The 19,140-nt window shown below is 48.1% G+C and overlaps 1 protein-coding gene across 4 annotated transcripts in view; it reads left to right on the top strand.

Annotated features, from left to right (window-relative positions):
• CRACDL (CRACD like) overlaps positions 1-19,140 on the top strand; it is a 137,314-nt gene that overhangs the window by 43,025 nt on the left and 75,149 nt on the right. The window contains exon 1 of one of the 4 annotated variants that reach the window (XM_078056654.1): positions 11,101-11,186. The exons of the other annotated variants lie outside the window; for them this stretch is intronic. The gene's annotated coding sequence lies outside the window, so the exon portion shown is untranslated. Of the gene's footprint in view, positions 1-11,100; positions 11,187-19,140 lie in introns of those variants that run through there. 4 annotated transcript variants of the gene reach the window in all.

The following is a 19,140-nucleotide window of genomic DNA, read 5'->3' as shown; positions in this document are numbered from 1 at the left end:
CAGGTGGAGAGAATTTCTTTGGAGGCATTATCAGTGAGCCCATTTCCTTCCCTGAACCTTCCCACTGGAAGGGGGAAGGGGCGATCCTGGCACTTTGTGCCCAGAGGTTGTAGAAAGTACTTGGGAAAGTCTCTGGACTGATGGCAGTCCTGCCAGAGGTGTGACCAGGGTGAGGGCTCCCCAAGAGGGACTTGGCCAAAGGGATTCCTGGAGAGTTTGGGAGCCAGCAGAGGAGAGGTAGGCCCAGGTCAGGGTCAATACTCCTGGAGGAAGGTGGAAGTAGGGGTGGAGAGGGGGGGTTTCAGTCCACCTGGAGGGCCCTGGCCCTGGACTGGGCCTGTCCTTGGGGACCCTTTGTCCAAGTCTAAGCCAGGTGGTGGGCCAGGCAGGGAGGTGCCCACACTTTCCCCCATGAGCCTCTGGGCCTCCATTAGCCAGGGAGTAAAGATACTTTCTTGTGGAAAGGACTCTACCTTCCAGTCGACTGGAACTGGAAGTGCTTGATGCCAAAAATAGATGGTCTATTCATCTATTTCAGAAAGCCTGGAAAAGCTCTGGATGAGATGTGTGGAGGTGGCAGGAAGAGGTCCACAGAGTGAGTTTAGTAAGAGTGTGAGGAAGGATGCCGTAGGTTTCTGCTTTTACTCTGAGGAGTCCAGCTTGGTTTATAACTGGTTATATTTACACAGACACACATACATGTTGGGGTGCACATTTTTTGCAAAAATGAAATACTATGTTTGCATACTTTCCTGCAGATCCTTAAACTTCATAACCTCTTTTATAAATACTTCCATGTCAGTAAATAGATCTACTTCATTTCTTTTAACCACTCCTTAGTATTCTAAATAATTCAGTTAACCATTCCCATACCAAGGAATATTTATGGTATGTCTAAATTTTAATACAAATCTGGCTGTGGGGAACATATTTGCTCATATATCTATGTGTGCTTCTGAATATTTCTATAGAATAAATTTCCAGAAGTGGAATTGTTATGCTACATTTAATATTTTGATAAAAACTGCCAAATGGCTGTCCAAAAAATGTATATCATTTTTTAACTCCTATCAGGAGCATATGGGAGTACCATTTCTCACAGTCTACCAATGGTGAATAGTATCTAAAATTTCTAATAGTCTTGTTACATTTGGTTAGTGGAGTTGGCCATTTTTTATACACTTACTGGCTATTCCCTATCATGTGAATACTTTTACATATTCTTTGCCCACTTTTCAATGGAATTGTTTGCATTTTCCGTATTGCTTTATAAGAGCTCTTTATAAATCAGGAATATATATTCCCTTTCTCATAGATATTGTATATATTTCCTCCTCACCTGACTCATGTCATTCAACTTTATCAAAAGCTTTCACAGTGTAGAAAAGGTTTGGAGGAGATGAAATAGAAAGTCACCTGCTTTTAAGATTAAAAAAAAAGATGGGGTTGTGTGATTCACATACACCCAAACAAATAATGTTCAACTTTATCAAATAAGAAAAAAAAAGATCCAGGAATTATATTGTTACAACTGTACTAGATTGCTTTTGTTTCCCCCCTTTCTAAATAATTGACATCTAATTCACATATCCCACCAGAGTCCAGGACATTTTCATCATCTCCCAGAAGAAAGTACATTAGTAGTCTTCTTTAAACATTTGGTGGAATTCACCAGTAAAGCCTGAGCCTGGGATTTTCCTTGTGGAAGGTTTCAAAATTCCCAGTTGTCTCTTTAGTTGTAATATGTAATAGGTCAAGTCTGAATTTCTTCTTGAGTCAGTTTTGGTAGTTTGTGTCTTTCTCGGATTGTGTCCATCTGGGTTATCTAGTTTGTTGGCATACAGTTGTTCATAGTACTTCCTTATAGTCATTTTTATTTCTGTAAGGTCAGTAGTGATGGTCCCTTTTTCATTCTTGATTTTAGTAAGTTGAGTCTTTTTTCCTTTTTTCTTGGTCAGTCTAGCTAAAGGTTTGTCCATTTTGTTGATCTTTTCAAAAGAACCAACTTTTGCTTTTGTTGATTTTCTGTATTGTTTTTCTCTTCTCAATTTCATTAATTTCTTCTCTCATCTTTATTATATTTTTTCCTCTTGCTTTCAGTTTAGTTTGCTCCTTTTAAATTTCTTAAGGTGGGTTATTAGGCTATTGATTGAGATCTTTCTTCTTTTTACATATAGGCATTTACAGCTGTAAATTTCCTTTTAAGCACTGCTTTAGCTGTATTCCATAAGTTTTTGTTTTTATTAATCTCAAAGTATTTTCTAATGTCTCATGATTTTTTTCTTTAACCTATTGTTGCTTAGGAGTATGTTATTTAATTTATTCTAGACATTGTGAATTTCCCAAATTTCCTTCAGTTATTAATTTTTAATTCTGTTGTGGTTGGAGAACATACTTTGTATGATTTTAATCTTTTAAAATATATTGAGACTTGTTTTATGGCCTAAAAAATCTCCTATCTTGGAGAGTGTTGCATGTGCCCGTGAGAAGAATGTGCTTGCTATTGTTACTGAGTGAGTGTTCTGATCTGTTAGATCTAGTTGGTTTATCATGTATTCAAGTCTTCTGTTTCCTTGTTGATACTATGTCTAGTTGTTCCATAATTATTGAAATGGGACATTGAAGACTCCAACTATCACTGCCTAATCGTCTATTTCTTCCTTCAATTCTGTCAGTTTTGTGTATTTTGGAGCTCTGTTATTAGGTGCATATATGTATATAATTGTTAAATCTTGATTAATTGACCCCATTATCGTAGGGTCAAATTTCCCACATTGTCTCTAGTAATTTTGTCTTGGAGTCTGTTTTGTCTGATACTAGTATAGCTACCCCATCTCTGTTTTAGTTATTGTTTGCATCGTATATCTTTTTCCATCCTTTCACTTTCAGCTTATTTGTGTCTTTGAATTTATTTATTTATTTTTAAATATTTTATTTATTTGACAGAGAGATAGTGTGAGCAGGAACACAAGCAAGGGGAGTGGGAGAGGGAGAAGCAGGCTTCCCACGGAGCAGGGAGCCCGACGCGGGGCTCAGTCCCAGGACCCTGGGATCATGACCTGAGCAGAAGGCAGATGCTTAACAACTGAGCCACCCAGGCGCCCCTGTGTCTTTGAATTTAAAGTGTGTCTCTTATAGACAGCATATATTTAGATCATTTAAAAATCCATCCTGTCAGTCTCTTTTATTTGAAGTATTTAACCCATTTTCATTTAATGTAAACATTTGCCTTTAATTGTTTTTAACAAATACCTCAGTGGAGGGAAAAGGGCTTTTCATACTGAGGGAGCTCTGACTCAGGTCAGATTAGGGTTTTCCAGGGAACCACCAGAGAGATAGAATGATAGTTCTCTGGGAATGGAGCTTTGAAGAAGTTCCAGCTTGGTTCTTCCCCCTCTAGTGGCTGCCAGACTGCTGATTTACAGAGTAATTGTGAAGCTGTTGGCTTTCAAGGCTACCATGGAGTTAAGAGAGCAGGGGGTTGGAAGCAAGTTAGTTTGTAGCAAGTTAAAATGCTACAAAGCTCACTTCCTACCAAGATTCAGCCATGTCTCTTGATTAATGCTCCATGAAGTGCTGCAAGCCTTTGGTTACTTTCCAGAATTGTGACAAAGTTGATTCTAATATTTTCCCCAGTTTTCTCCTTGCTTTTCTGGAGAGATTTTTTTGGAGGTCCTTATTCCACCATTTTTACTGATATCACCTGCTTACGGTTTTATTATTAAAAGTATTTTGAGGGGTGCCTGGATGGTTCAGTTGGTTAAGTGTTTGCCTTCGGTTCAGGTCATAATCCCCAGAGCCTTGGGATCAAGCGAGCCTTGCATCCCTCTGCCATTCCCCCTGCTTGTGCTCTCTCTTTCTCAAATAAATAAATAAATAAAATCTTTAAAAAAAATAAATAGGGGCTCCTGGGTGGCTTAGTCGGTTAAGCATCTGCCTTCAGCTCGGGTCATGATCCCAGGGTCCTGGGATCGAGCCCCACATCGGGCTCCCTGTTCCGCGGGAAGCCTGTGTCTCCCTCTCCCACTTCCCCTGCTTGTGTTCCCTCTCTCGCTGTGTCTCTCTCTGTCAAATAAATAAATAAATAAATAAATAAATAAATAAATCTTTTAAAAAAAGATAAAAAATTAAAAAATAAATAAAAGTATTTTGAATCACATTGAATCATCATATTTGATTAGCTAAGAGGACTGTTTTGTCACTAATTCACTGTGTCCCGGGGCAAGTTACAGTGTAGAACCTCTCAGCTTCAGTTCCATTGCTTGAAAAATGGTTAGTTGTCAAGTGAAGACTGCAGTGTTTACCACCTCTGAAATTCTAAGCTTCTAAAGGCCATATCTTCATCTGCATTTTCAGTTCTTCCTGATGCAGCTTTACTGAGTTAACTTTTTTTTTTACCTCTTATCACACTCTGTCAATCATATTTTTGTAATAATTATTTTATTCTGAACTGTAAATATTCTTCCAGTAGCATCACTATGGCTTTTGGCTTTTATTCTTGCTGAGAAATTAAAAATGCAGCTGCTGTGTGTTTTAGCATAATAAAAAAATGCAGTTTTTCTTCCCACCAACATTGTAGGTTAGCAGCTCCTTCCTGTGAAGGTGAAGGAGAGGCCTTTAACTCAGCCCTGGTGTGCAGGGGGTGATGTCCTAGTCTGGAGGTAAGACGCCATGTTCCCTGAGCCCTTTCTTGCAGTTGCTAGAGAACTCAGTCACTGAATTCATTGTCCAGCCGCGAATTTCAGTCACCGTCTTGACAGAATTGTCTCCATGAAGTGCAGCCCCTGTTCTTGGGCTTCAGCTTCCTTCCCATGGTCCTGCGGTACAGATGCCTAATGGACATGGACCCCCTCCCCACACTCTCTGCCTGTCTGTGCCAGGCGCCCTCTCACTCCCCTTCTTGTGAGGTGAAGCCAACCCTTTGTTCTCTTGTTTCTGGGATTTGAGGCCAGGGCACCACTCTCTGGAAAGCCCAGGTTCACCTTCCCATTTTTCAGGTGCCTACAGGTGAGGGGGCTCAGAGCATCATCCCTGCTTTTCTCTCTCCACTGAGTGGGGCTGGCTGGCAGGGATGAGGCCGAGGGATGTCCTGGTGGTGTGGCCGGGCGAGCTGGCTGTCAGTCATTGTGGGAGAGGGTGGCCTTCCAGTCAACCCTCCCCACCCCATCTTACACCCCTTTTCACCTGCTTCCAGCCCCTGCACATTTCTTTGCTTAGGGCCGGCACATGAGGTTGTGATGGGTCCGTGGCTCCACGTGGCCACCGCCATGTCCTGTCCAGTCTCCACTCCTAGCTCTGTGAGCTCTGCGGGCCCCTGAGTCGTCTGGCCTGTGCAGGGAATTTGCTGCTGATCCCCGCTCGCCCTCCTCAGTGCCGCTCAGTCCCTGGCAGGCAGCGGCAGGCGGGGCTTTGCTGCCGGGCACCAGCTTCTAACCCACGGGGCCCCTCACGCCCTCTGCTGGCCGGGGTCTCCAGGTGATTCCTGCCCCCATGTGGGTCCGCCACCCGTCCCTCCCTCCCCACGCAGGCCGCTCCCCAGCCACAGAGCATCTCCTGTGGGCGGCACGAGTTAGGGACAGGACAGCCAGAGCAGGCCTTGTGTGGAGGTGGTGTGGGTGGGCGCCCATGTGCTGCATTCTGAGAGGTGCCAAAAATAACAGTGAGCAATGATCCCTCCCATTAGCTCCATCCTTCCTTTATGCATTACATCACCTCATTCTGTCCTCCACAGCAGCCTGTGTGACAGGTTTGGTGAGAAGTGGGAAACTGAGGCCAGGCTGGAAAGTGACAGCCAGGACTCCAGTGCAGACCCAGCTTTTCCCCTCTATTTCTTTGTGGGTTTTTAAAGTTTTTATGTAAATTCCAGTTAGTTAGCACGCAGTGTAATATTAGTTTCAGGTGTACAATATAGTGATTTGCCACTTCCATTCATCACCCGGTGCTCATCATGACAAGTGCTCCCCTCTATCTCAACGGAGAATTTTATCACTTCTGGTTCTTTGTGCAAGTTGCACTTTGCGTTAGCCTTGTACAAACGCATTCTCCCCAAGGTCGTATGGGGCCACTGGGAGAAAGGTGTGATCACTTCTGCCCCAGGCGGGGCCCCCAAGGTGCAGGTCTCAGGCCACCAGCGTAGGCACCTGAGAAACAGCTTGGTTTTCCTACAATTCAGTTTTTTTTTTTTAAAGATTTTATTTATTTATTTGAGAAAGAGAGAATGAGAGACAGAGAGCATGAGAGGGGGGAGGGTCAGAGGGAGAAGCAGACTCCTTGCTGAGCAGGGAGCCCGATGTGGGACTCGATCCCGGGACTCCAGGATCATGACCTGAGCTGAAGGCAGTCACTTAACCAACTGAGCCACCCAGGCGCCCTACAACTCAGTTTCTTTTGTGCTTTGAGCTCCCAGAGGTGCGTGGCCACCAATCTTAATCTCAGCCAGTGTGGTGTTTCTTCTAGCCCTCAGCGCCCAGTGAGTAGCACCTGTGTTCTGGGAGGTGGCCTGTGGTGCTTGGTATCTGGATGGGAGAAATGCTGCTGGTGCTTGGTGCCCTGACCATCAAGACCTCTGTCCTCCCTCTTCTGTGCCAGTCACTGCGGGTTGGCATTGAGGCCTCCCTCGTCATAGTCCCTTTGAGTTCGGTGACCTGCCTTACCCTAGGCCACCCCTGAGGCATGGGAGTTCTTCTCCTGCCCTGCTCCTCCAGGGGCTCAAGACGCTCCTGGACACAGGAAGCCTCGCTTTCCTAAACACCCCTCGTGGCTCTTTCCACCCAAGAATCTTGTTGCCACTGCCTGTGTCCACCTGAGTTTGTGTCACTGTAAGGCCTTTGCCCTTCATCCTTTGCCAGGCTGTTTTCCACCAGAGGGAAGAGGTGAGGCCCTCACGACACCATGGGCACAGGTGGGGAATGGCACAGAGCTTAGAGTTCGCTTATTCTGCTGGCCACTGGGCTGTTTGGTGGTGACTCTTGACACAGAGGGATCACGCTTTTGCCCCTTTGCAAATCTACAACGAACCCGGTCTTCATTCACTGATACCTGCTTTATCCTGTGTCCCAGCCTGTCCTGGGTGCTGCTGTCCTGAAAGTATACCAAACCGCCTTGTCCTACAGATCTCAAAGTAGAGCCAAACAACGCATGTCTGTGCCTTCAGAGGGTTCAGATAGTTTGACACCACTCACCCAGCCCCTGTTTGCGCAGAAAACTAGTTGGGACTCTTTCTTTTGTACATAAGGCTTGCAAAAGGCTTGTCTGGCATTTAAAAAACCAGAGAGACAGACTTTGTGGCTCATGTAAGTGGAACATCATGGATAGCTGGCTTTAGGAATAGCTGGATCCAGGACTCTAAAGAGAGTGTCTGGGTGCATTTGCTTTTCTCTCTTCGTGTCTTGGTGCTGCTTTCCTCTCTAGACTCACATCCTCCCAGACCCAACAGAAAAGAAATATTTTCAACAGTTCCATAAACGCCCTGCCTCTCTTAGGCCTGAAATAAGTCGTGTGCCTGTCCCTGCAGCAGCCACTTTTGCCAGGGGCTCAGCTACATTGACCTGGGCCATCGCTGTAGCTCCTGGATGGGGCCACACCGTGGACTGAAAGGCAGACCTTGGCAGGTTCTTACTAAGTCCGTGAGCACACATGGTTTCCACCCCTGCTGCGCCCTCCCTGTTCAGTGGTGCCCAGGAATGAGGAGTTGCTGCCTCTGCCAACCATTTGAAGTAGCATGCAGCCTGAACGGTCTTCACCTTCCCCTGCTGCACGGGTTTCTGTTCCTAAGAGGCTGCAGTCCTCACTTTTCCTTTGTTCGAACTTCAGTGACTTAAAGGAAAACCCTTTGTTAGTGGAGTCTGTAGCATTGGATGCAGAGCCATGTGCTCCCCACTCCACCCTCAGTTTGTGCTTTAGATGCATCACCCCTACTGTTCCCTGGCCCTCCCCTGGGGGCTGGAAAGCATTCTGTCCCTTCCTCTGGAAGTCCAGTTTTCCAGCCCTTCTGAGTGAAGCCTAGCCACAAGTAGGGCATAGATCTTTCTGGGCTACCCTAAGCCTGTATTGTAAGAGGCATCTCAGAAGGGGGCTGGATCAGTGTGAAGAGCCCTCTTCCCCCAACCAGTGATGCTGTGTGCCCAGCTCCCACCGCGAGGTCACAGACCAGGATACACTGGAGGCCACAAACACTTCCTTGTCTGGATGGCCGCAGGCACCAGGCTTGCGACAGCTCCTTGTCCTTGTGGGCGAGCACCGTGTCCTCACACGTGGGTCGTGTGACTCACCTGCAGGTTCACCTAATGATATGAGGGCCACACTCACAGCTCTTGACGCACCTGCGGAATAGTGGTTCTCTACCCTGGCTACATTTGAAGTCACTAAGAAAATACTGACACCTGGGTCCCATGGCCAAAAATTGGGCTGGGGCATGACCTGAGTATCAGGAGTTTTAAAACCTTCCCAGGTGATTCTGACGTGCAACCAGGGTCGGGAACAACTGCTCTAAAGCAGTGGTTCTCAAACTTTGGCATGCAGAGGAATCACCTGGGGGGTCTTGTTGCGGTGGGGATTCTGAGCCCATAGGTCTGGGCAGAGCCCGAGAGTCTGCACCACTCACCAGCTCCCCGGCGATGCTGAGGCTGCTGGTCCCCAGGGGCAGTCGGTAGGGACAGGTGGGTCCTCCCTTGCATGGCAGTGGGGGTGTCAGATTTGGCCACAAGGTTAGCTGATACAGCTCCCAGAGAGAGCTCTGGGGGGGGGCTCCCCAGCACCTCTGTCCTCCCTTGGAGCCCAGTGTGACTATCAGGCATTCAGGGTCGCTTCCTGCTGCAACGCCCTAGTCCATGGGGAGAAACTAGAAATAGCAGTCCAGTGGTCTGTGGGCTCACGGGGGGGGGGGGCGGGGGGTGACCTGAGCCACCCAGGTGCCCCGAAAACACATTTTCTACATCGAGTTCTCAAAGTACTGCTTGTTTGTGATCCAGAAATGGAAGTTCAGTGGTAATGCCGCCCTCCCGTCTGGGAGACCTCAGGACTCTGCCCCGTGCTGTGGTCCTGCTTCTTTTGCCCACTGTCACCTGGTGACTCTTCCCTTGATTAACGACTCAGAGTTGCCTGGCACGGACCAGACACTCGTAGTACTCGATTCAGCCAACATTTAAAGAGTAAACGTATATGAGGTATTTACAGCAATTCTTGGCACATGGTGAGCTGCCATCATCATCAGGCTTTGGCTCACTAGAAGGTGGAATTTGAGAAATCCCCAAGGTTCTCACGTGTTCACGAGGTCTTGCCAGGTCAGCACACCTGCCTTTCTGTGGTCACTTTCCTGTGCATCAGCCAAGTAAAGAATGCACGCCATTCTCCCTTCATGACTCGAGTACTGTGCTTAGTCCTGTGTCTGCAAATGACCCTGGCCAATAGGAGGAGTACATGGTTTATATGTTGCACTGTGTTCATCACTGTGCATTTATTAAGCACCTGCTGCACACTTGGCACCTTGGGATATACAGAAATAACCAGATTTATTGGCATTGTCCTCAAAGAATTCACAGTCTAATTGAGGAAGCCAGCTATGACCCATGAGACTGCAAAAATCATTAGTTGCTAAATGTTGTGGGGCATTTATGTACTATACCCAGGTCCCATGGAAATATTTCAGAAAATGGGGATTTTGCTGCTTTTTAAAGGTCTTCAAAATACAGAGAGGCTGGAATAATTTGGAATATTAGATATCTTCACGTAACCAGCCAAATGTAAGTTCATATTGCTCCATGTCCTTACTCTCCAAGCTTGATGTCTCTAGATTACAGCATAGGAAGATATTTATGTCAAGCCCAGACAGCCCCCACATCTGAATCACACAGGAGTACTTTGTCAGAGAATCTTACAAAATGGCTGAAATAAAATCAACTATTTGAGAATATTTTTTTTTCTTAGACACTCCAAAGAAAGTTAACAAAGTGAAAGACCTTCTTAAAAGTGTTTATGGGTTTGTTACTTAACGCATGCTGCCCTTGGATTTTAGGTGCATCAGTGGTGAGCCTCACGCATTGAGAACACATTTACGAAACACCTACTGTGTGTAGGTATGAAGGCTACAGAGGTGAAAAGAGCTTGTCTCTGCCCTTAAGAAGCACAAGGTCCAGGAGCAAAGATGTGTAAGAAAGAATGTGGTAACCGGCCAGGGGCTCCCAGGAAGGATGCAGGGTGCCCGACAAGCACAAAGATTTCCCAGGGCCTGGGGTGGTGGTGGAAATTGCTGACAAGTGTGGGAGGTGAAGAGCAGGAATTCCTTGCAGGTGTGCCGAGTCTTGGGCATGGCTGCCTGTGGCTTCCTGGGGGAGCAGGGGGGAGGTAAGGGGGATGGGCCAGACGGGAGGGCGGCATTACCACTGAACTTCCATTTCTGGATCACAAACAAGCAGTACTTTGAGAACTCAGTGTAGAAAATGTATTTTCGGGGCACCTGGGTGGCTCAGTCGGTTAAGCGTCTGCCTTCACCTCAGGTCGTGATCTCAGGGTCCTGGGATGGAGTCCTGCATCGGGCTCCCTGCTCAACAGAGAGTCTGCTTCTCCCTCTGCCTCTCCCCCCTGCCACTCGTGCACTCTCTCTTTCTCTGACAAATAAATAAAATCTTTTTTCTAAAAAAAGAAAGAAAAGAAAATGTATTTTCACTATGCATTGTCCTCAGCTCAAACGGGTTTTATATGTTGGCCGACGCACACATCTTCACAGAAAAAGAAATTTGTGCCAATTTTACAGACCTTTATTTTTCAGAAGTAACTAAATGGTCCCTTCGAGATCACATATGAGTCCAAACCACTGCTATCATAATGAAGACTGAGGCCCAGAGCGGGAAATGATTCCCTCCAAGTCATTCAGCCGGTTAGTAGCTAGTTAGTGGTCGAGCCAAGACTAGAAGCGTCCTAGAGATGCATCACCATTTCTGCCGGTGGTGTGGCCGCCCCAAGCAACCGGCAGTAGCTCCCCGGAGTGCTGTGTGGGAGCCCTTCTGAGAGTGATGCTGTGTTTGATTATTGACGTGTGCCAAGAGCAAGCCATGGGAGAGCGGCCACGGGTGTAGCCTGGGTTGCCGTACCACCTTCTCTCTCCTTGTGATGATAAAAATGAAGTAGTTCGAAAAAGCAGAAGCTGTGGTTCGTGGTCACTTTAAGAATGAAGCTTCCAAGACATTCATGTAAGTTGGTAACCACGTACTGGGCTCTGGCGCAGCCCTCGGTGCTGGGGACACAAAGCCGCATCCCACGCAGCCTGGCCCTTACTAAACTCAGTCTCAGGGCCAGCGCCGTGTTCAGTAGGGAACGTCAGCAGCTTGTAACAGAATGGGAAAACTGTGAAAAGTAATTGAACAGGTTTCTGCTCTGCGGTGCATTTGTGCTGGTCGTCTAAATCAACTATTTTCTAAGTTAACTTAAAAACAAAGTGAATACCGTTTCAACAGCTAAGCTAGCAACGTGATTTTAGACCTATAAAGGCATTAAAATAAGATTACCTATATCCTTACACAATTCAAAAGAAATAAAGGCAAACAAGTGCAGACCCAGAATTTGTTTTCAGTAATTTTACACTCTCCTCAAATCTTCGCATCTAACCCCAAACCTCAATGTTCTCCAACTCAGAGAGCTCACTGGAGCATTCTGGCTTTTGCTTTCAAAAACAGGAAGCTAGTTTGGGGCTGAACCTGGGATCAAGCTGGCTGATGGAAGATCTGAGAGAGAACTGACCCAGAGGCAAGTGAACAGGCCAGCAGGCCACATTTGTGTGGTGACAAAAGGTGTCATGCATGCCCATGAGGGCAAATCCTTGACAGCTGCAGCCACTGCGTGACCAGATCTCCAAAGTGCAAGCCTACCACGGGCAAATGTGTCATTTCCTTGGCTGCCTGGTTCCTGTTATCTTTATTTTTTAATTTTTTTTTTTATAAATGGGGATACTTGCACCTCTTTACTTCCATCAGCACAGCCGAAGCCCATTCTCTTAATCTGTTACAGTGTGTCGTTTCCAGCAATTCCTGATGCCCCCCGTTGAATCATCTATGTCTGTGTGTTATTTCTTAGGCCGCAGGGACCTGCACAAATGGGATAACAGCGCACTCTTCTGGGCTCGCTCTTTTCTTTCCTGTGCTGTCCCTCTTGGCTGGGGCCCTCCCCTCTGCCCTCTGTCAGAGATAGCAGGGACCTTCCTCAGCAGAGCGGAGGGACTTTTCTTTGCATCCCTGGGAGTTGGGAGGATGGGCCGGGACATGCCGCGGGTGACCAGCTGCATGTGGCCCAAGGCGGAGTGACTTCTGCCTGCAGCCTGTGCAGGATGCCTCCTGATTCTCAGCTAGGGTCCTGTCCTTGGGTGTCATTTTGCGGTTTCCACAGAGTTGTGTTCAGGTGGAAGGAACGGTGAAAAAACGTTCAGTGTGGCAGCATGATCCACAGCTACTCTTTCTGGGGTGGTGGTGGTGGTTTTTAGTTTTTGGTTTTGGTTTTGGTTAAAATCCGTGTAATTCATGATGGCTGTTGGGTTCTTTATAATGTCACTTTGGGATAGGAAGCAAGTAGCAGACACAGACGTCACACTTACCACTTTGTACTGAACAACACCTAGCAAGGGGAGATTTTAGTTACCTGACTCATTTCTGACCCTTGTAAATAGCTACTCTAAGTAATTTAAATGCTCCATGGAGCTTTGGGGCCGTTAATTGTTTGGTTTGACCGCCTTTGTGGCTGAAAAGAATTTATTGATAGTGAACCCATCTTTTCTCTTCGTGTTTTAAACAGTCCGAATGTTCAAAATAGTACTTGAGGAAAACCACACTGTGATATCTTTAAAATCCCAAGGGGGACTTTGTGCGAGCTGCTCTAGAGGCACGGGGAGGCCGAGTGGCCTCTGTCCCAGGGGGTCTTCCCCAGTCGGCTTCCTGGCAGGCCCTCAGGGCCCCCCGTTCTGCATCGCTGTTCCAGGGCAGTTCAGGGGGGCCAGAGCACAGTGGGAGGGGCCTGCCAGAGGGACGGGAGATGCAGCGGAACCAGAAGGGAAGCTGCATCCTGTGACAGAAGCTCGCTGTGGGCCAGCCCGCGTGGACGTGCCTGGCAGCCTTGGCTGAGAGGCTTGCCTTCCTTGCTGTGCGGGGCTCTGTAGGCTCCACAGTGGTGCTTTTCCCTCCAGCTCGGACACAGAAACGATGTGGAGACACGGGGAACAAGTGTGAAAGTACCTTGGAAATGGCAGGAACAGCCTCTCACAAACGAGCTCCTGGTTCTAGCAGATGAGATCCCGCCGTGTGCCCGGCCCTGGGCAGGAACTTGCACTCTGGAGCTGCCCCAGCTCTAGCCCCTCCTCGGGCTGCCAGGTCAGGAGACCCAGACTCAGGGAGGGAAGGCTCTGAGTCCTGGTCTCCTTACAGCCCCTGCCTTGTCTTCCAAAGAAACTATTAGAGCTTCTCCTAATTATGAACAAAATACAGGTTCAATCAGAAAAATTGCAAAACCTAGAAGAGCACAAAAGGAAAGCTTAAAATATATACGATTACGTGACCCAGAAATAACTGCAGGTCACATCTCTTTGTGGTCCTGCCTATATTTCTCTTATGCATCCAGAGGCTTTAAAAAATAATGGGTTTTACCGCACGCACTATTTTATAACACGGTGCTCGTCCAAGGAGAGTCCGTGGACCGCATCACTGGTATCACCCAGGGACTTGGTAGAAATACAAGACTCTCAGGCCCCACCGCAGACTGACTCAAGCCACATCTGTGCTGGGAGGCCTGCAGAGGGCGGGCCTGCAGAGCCACCGGTGGAAGCACGGCTCTCGGCCACTCTTAGCATAGAGAATGTGCCCATTCTCCTGTGTCAATCAATATTTTCATGTAACGCGATTTTGGAGGACTACCTAGCATTCCCTCATATGGCAGTGTCCCAACACCATAACCAGTCTCCTGCTGATGAGCTTTTGGAACGTTCCTGGGGTGCTGCTGTGCCCTGTTCCAGGGTACTTGATGATCTCCTGAGGGCAGGTTCCCAGAAGTGCAGTTACTGGGTCAGAAAAGATGTTGAGGGCTGTTGATGCATGCTGCCAGATTGTCAGCCCAGAGAGGAGATAGCTTGACCATCACTCCAGCTCTTGGCCTGCACTTCTTAGGAGGCAGCTACTCTCATGGGAAAGAGCTCACACTTGGGTGAGGTACAGGCTTTGATTTGAGGGTCAGATTTTCTACTTCCTGGCTCAGTGATCTTGGATTGGTTGCTTAACTTCTCTGATCCTGTTTTCTCACCTGCAAAAAGGAGATGAGATGTGCTGTTTAATTCAGAGAAGTTTGTGAGCATTCAATGAGAGAAGGCACAAGCCATCTGGGATCTGGGACCTGCTTTATTTTCTTCCCTCTGAATAAAATGAGCGCAGGGCCCTGACACAAAGCCCTTTGATGTCCTTGCATAAAAGATTTTCTGTTGGGGGTTTATAGACTCCATTATAATAGCAAAGCACCAGGGGTGTTATTGGCCTTTTGGTTTGGTTCTCCCATGTCCCAAGGGATGTATGGCTTGGGCACTGCAATGAAGGGCAAAGAAAGCATCAAAGAAAGGAAATTCCTGAACATTTTTCTTGAAATTGAGCAGAGGTTTAAGATGTCCAAACTGTGCCATGGAGCGCACACTGGGAGGTGGTGCAGAGGTGTGCCTGTGTGAGTGGCCTGGCCCGGAGTGCATCTTCCTCTCCTGCTCCTCAGTGTGCCTCTCGGTCCCAGGGACATCCAGCACTGTGACCCCAAGATGGGGCAGGCCGTAGCAGATGGTGCTGGGGTGGGCTCGGAGCTCAGTGTGGCTGGCAGAAGCCGGCCTCGAGCAGGAGTGGGTTGCTGCTGTGGGTCTTACTGGGTTTGACCAGCTCATGCCTCTGGGGGAATGCTGCTAGCTGGGACCTCCAAGACATCAGCCCTGAGGCCATCCCTGGCCCTTCAGTAGTTCACTCTACCACATGGTCCCCTCAGCCACCTACAGGGTACAGGGGACCCTGTCAGCCTGTTGTCCCTCTTCCGCGAGAAGGCTAAACCCTTAGCAGCTGACTCCTGCCAGCATCGAGGCAGAAGGCCTTCATCCTCTAAAGCACACAAAGGTGAGTATATATAAAAACCTTCAAAGCTCTTGGTGATTGTTTCCCAAGTTCTCTAAACTCACTGCTTTCTTTTGTCACCATCACATAAATGGCTCATGCTTTATTGTTTAAATTGTGAACTGTCTGACTAGAACTTTGTATAGATGCATTTTGGAATTCTTAGAACCATCTTCAGAACCATCTCCCCCACCCCCTGCTGCCTGCTTGCTCCTTGGTTTCAGTGATTATACAGAATCAACTTGTCATCTAGAGCTTTCTGCCAACCCTCCAGACGTTGCCTGGAAACTGCTGACTGTCCTGGTTACGCAGCCTTTAGACATTGGACAGACTTGAGGCAGGTGGCGTTGCGAAGCTGGGAGTCTATCACTCCTAAGTGGCTCAGCTGCAGATATCAGAGAGGACATCGCCAGGGAGGGTGGCGTTGTGCTGGGGGGAGGCCAGGGAGCCTCGCCAAGCAGGCTGCAACTGGCGCTTTCTCCAGTGGTGTGGTCTCTGCACCTGCCAGTGTGGTCTCTAGCAGGGCGTGCTGGGAATCCTGTCACTGTCACGGGGAGTGGGGTGAGCAGGTGCCCCACTAACACAAGCATTTGGAAGGTCCCAGGAAAACAGACCACAAAACCTATCATGGACCTGGGAGAACATGATGGGTCTTTAAGAACAAAGAACAAGAAAGCCAAAGCTAAGGAGCACGTGTTCGGTGGCAGAGATGAATGTGTCCCCAGCAGTGGCCCCTCGCTCTGCAGGTACACTTCAAGGAGGGCAGGCCATGCTGAGTGTTCCTGGGGCCAGAACAAGAGGGAGGCATAGGACTTGGCTGTGTTAGGCTCAGAGTCCGCTTGGGATTTTTTTCAGCATTGGATCTTATTTCTTCCTGGGATCAGCCCCTACCCAGATGGAAAAGGCAGCCTTATCCTGTCATTGCCCTCTGCCCGCCTCTGTGCGGAACCCAGTGAAACAAAGTCCAGGTTTGTTATTTTTCATCCTCAGCAATTTGGCAGCGACTCCACTTAGAGGGAGGCAGGTGCCGGCTCCGGACCAACTTCCTGCAGTGTCAGGCCGCCCCCAGCCCTGGCCTTCTGACGGGGAGTGAAGGAAGCAAGTGCGTGGGTTTCACCCCTGCCCGGGGGCTCGCAGGGCCTCAGGGGTGCTGCGGTTGGCAGAGGCCCCACTTCCTCGTGGCCGGGAGGTGCTGGTGGGACCAGGCCCAGTGAGGCTGCTTGGGGAGACAGGGAAGAAGGCTCTGGATCCGCACTCAGTGGTGTCCCAAGGGCCCTCAGCTACCGTGGGACGTGGGGGATGGGACAGGGAAGGCCCCTCTCTTCTGCCTGCTGCTGGTTTCCAGCAGGACAAAAGTGCGGGAGGCTTACTGAGCATCCAGGCCAGAGCCCAGGTGGGCTTCAGAGGACGAGAGATGGGGGTGGGGGGGGTGCCAAAACTGCCACCCCCTGGGGCAAAAGACTAGACCTGCAGCATCTATTGTCATGTTTTCTAGTATGCTTATGACCTTCATTGCAGACATGAATGTATCTCCTTGGATTGGGTGAACTCTGGGGCAAAATAATGATTTTCTTTGTTTGCGTGCATATATTGAGGGGGGGAGCAGGGAGCAGAAGTGGGGGTGGGGGAATGAAAGGAAGGGAGAGGGGGAAGAGGACCGGGAAAACAAAGCGTTTTACTCTTCCTGTGCCACGCCTGAAACTGGGATCCACATGGCCCAGTCTGTACACTTGGGGGGGTGGGAAGATAGCAGAGGCCAGAGTGAAAGACCATTAGAATGATTCCCATCCTCCAGGGCCCAGCACCGGGGGGCTTGTCCGCAGCAGACAGCCTGGGCTGTGGGGGCTGCCGTCCGCAGCCGACCGCATCCTCTGACGCTGTGTGGCTCTCAGGGCATTGCGTCCTGTCACAGAGGTACCGGGGAAGCTTTGCTCAGGATAACCGAGTCGTATGTCTTGTTCACCGGATGGAGATTGCCCAGTATGGCAGCCTTGGTCAGCCCAGGTGATTGTCCTGTCTGCACCTCACTTGGGCTGGTTGGACGGTCCTGGGATGTAGATGGTGCCCCTTCAGCAGCACCCATCTTGGCAATGTGGAGGATGCTCGGGGACTTGGGGGCAGATGGTCCACCCCGCTGAGCCTCACTCTCTTCATTTGTTACAAAGGGTCAGTAACCAGCAATTTAGGATTCCTTGTGAACCCAGGCTTCTGTGCTGTGTAAAGCCCTGTGCGTGGACGTCCCCCTCATTATTGTTCTTGTTTCATAAAAACCTTTTTACTGATAATTATTCAACCTCAGTGTCTGAGTCTCCCTGTTTTTGAGTGGGCCAGAATGAGGGCTGGTGTTATGTCTCCTTATTAATAGCCCTTGGAGCATGACTTCCTACCAAAAACAAAAAAAAATCTCAGCTCTGCATCTGCCATGCTGCAGAAATGCCAATCACATATGTAACATCCTAGATAAATTAAGCTGTAAGAACTTTCTTCGTGTCGTTATTTTTGGTATACGTGCATTTAAAAAGGGAGTTTTATTGGGGCGCCTGGGTGGCTCAGTCGGTTAAGTGTCTGACGTTGGCTCCGGTCATGATCTCAGGGTCCTGGGATCGAGTCCCATGTTGTGCTCCATGCTCAGCAAGGAGTCTGCTTCTCCCTCTCTGCTGCCCCTTCCCCCGCTCATGAGCACATGTGCACACGCACATAACGCTCCCTCTCTCTCTTGTTCTGTCTCTCTCAAATAAATAAAATCTTTTTTAGACATGGGGACTTTATTATCTCAGTAAACTGATGATGTTGAACGTGACCCAGCCCTGAGAAAGCTTCCCTGTGCCCTGGGTTCCAGTGTCCCATTTGTCAGATGTGTGTGCCGCTGTTCTGCACAAGGTGCACCTCTCCCTCCAAGATGGAAAGCTTCTAAGTTACACAGCATCTCAGCATTAGAGTGAATTTATGTTCTGTTTTCCCAAGAACTGTGCAAATACAATATCTACATTAAGGTTGCAAAGCTTGAAGTTCTTATGCTTAACCTATTTTTGAAATAATAGTTTTGTAGATGTCTCTAATAGCATTTTTTTCACTTTAATAACCCAAGAATGTCTAAACTAGTGTTCTTCAAATCTCATATGCAAACGTTCACTTCTGGATGTGTCATGCACCACAGTCTGAGACCTAAGTTTTATTGAGGAATGTTCGTAGAGGCTTAGGCTTCGTGTGTGAACACAGGTTCACGTGTGCACATCTCCATATATACACTGCACCGTATGCATTCCCAGCTAAGTAGCTTATCGGTTTGCCAACTTACGAGGATTCAGAATACCATAAAATCAACTGTTACGTAAATTTCAGAAAAATGGTGTAGGTTATCTAACATAAGATACTTGTTTACGTGCTTAAAAACTGTGCTGTTTGTCTTGTGGATGACCAAGTTTGTTTGAATGAAACTCGTCATTTCTTTGCAAAGAAACAGCTCAGTGAAATGTGGCCAGTGCCTCATTCTTTCAGCAATTCCTCGCTGTTCCTGCCCAGGCCATAGCCAAAGGGAAGCCTGAGGATGGGGACAAGGCATCTGGAGCAGGGACGTCCTCTGCATCCATGTTCCTTCACTCCTGAAGGCCACTGAACTTCAGCTCTGCCTGGTTGTCCCTAAGTAATGTCTAAAGGAAGACCATGGACAAGCAGAGCTCAGGCTGAAGAAGTGTGACGTAGTTTAGCTAAGTGGAGTGCAAGGTGGCCTTGGGAATTGACTGGGTAGTTGATGCTGTCCGTTTTTATCAGAAGGTGATTCTTTTGTCTAGCAAGTGTTGTAAGTGCCTCTGGTTCATTTGTTCATTCATTCATTCATTCATTCTTTCATCCATTCATCCATTCAGTAAGGTTTATTGAGCACCTGTTGTATGGCAGTACCCTGCAGGTGCATGTTCCCTGTCCTCAAGGAGTTAGTCTTCAAGTTTTGATACGGGATGACTTGCTTCTGTAGGCCAAGACTAATTTTAGTGTTTCGTAAGATAAACAATTACAGGATCCTGGAAACTTCGAA

Source organism: Halichoerus grypus, chromosome 10 (assembly GCF_964656455.1).
Source record: "Halichoerus grypus chromosome 10, mHalGry1.hap1.1, whole genome shotgun sequence".
Lineage (NCBI taxonomy): Eukaryota > Metazoa > Chordata > Mammalia > Carnivora > Phocidae > Halichoerus > Halichoerus grypus.
Note: the sequence above shows the minus strand (reverse complement) of the source record. Positions and strands in the feature narration are given on the sequence as shown.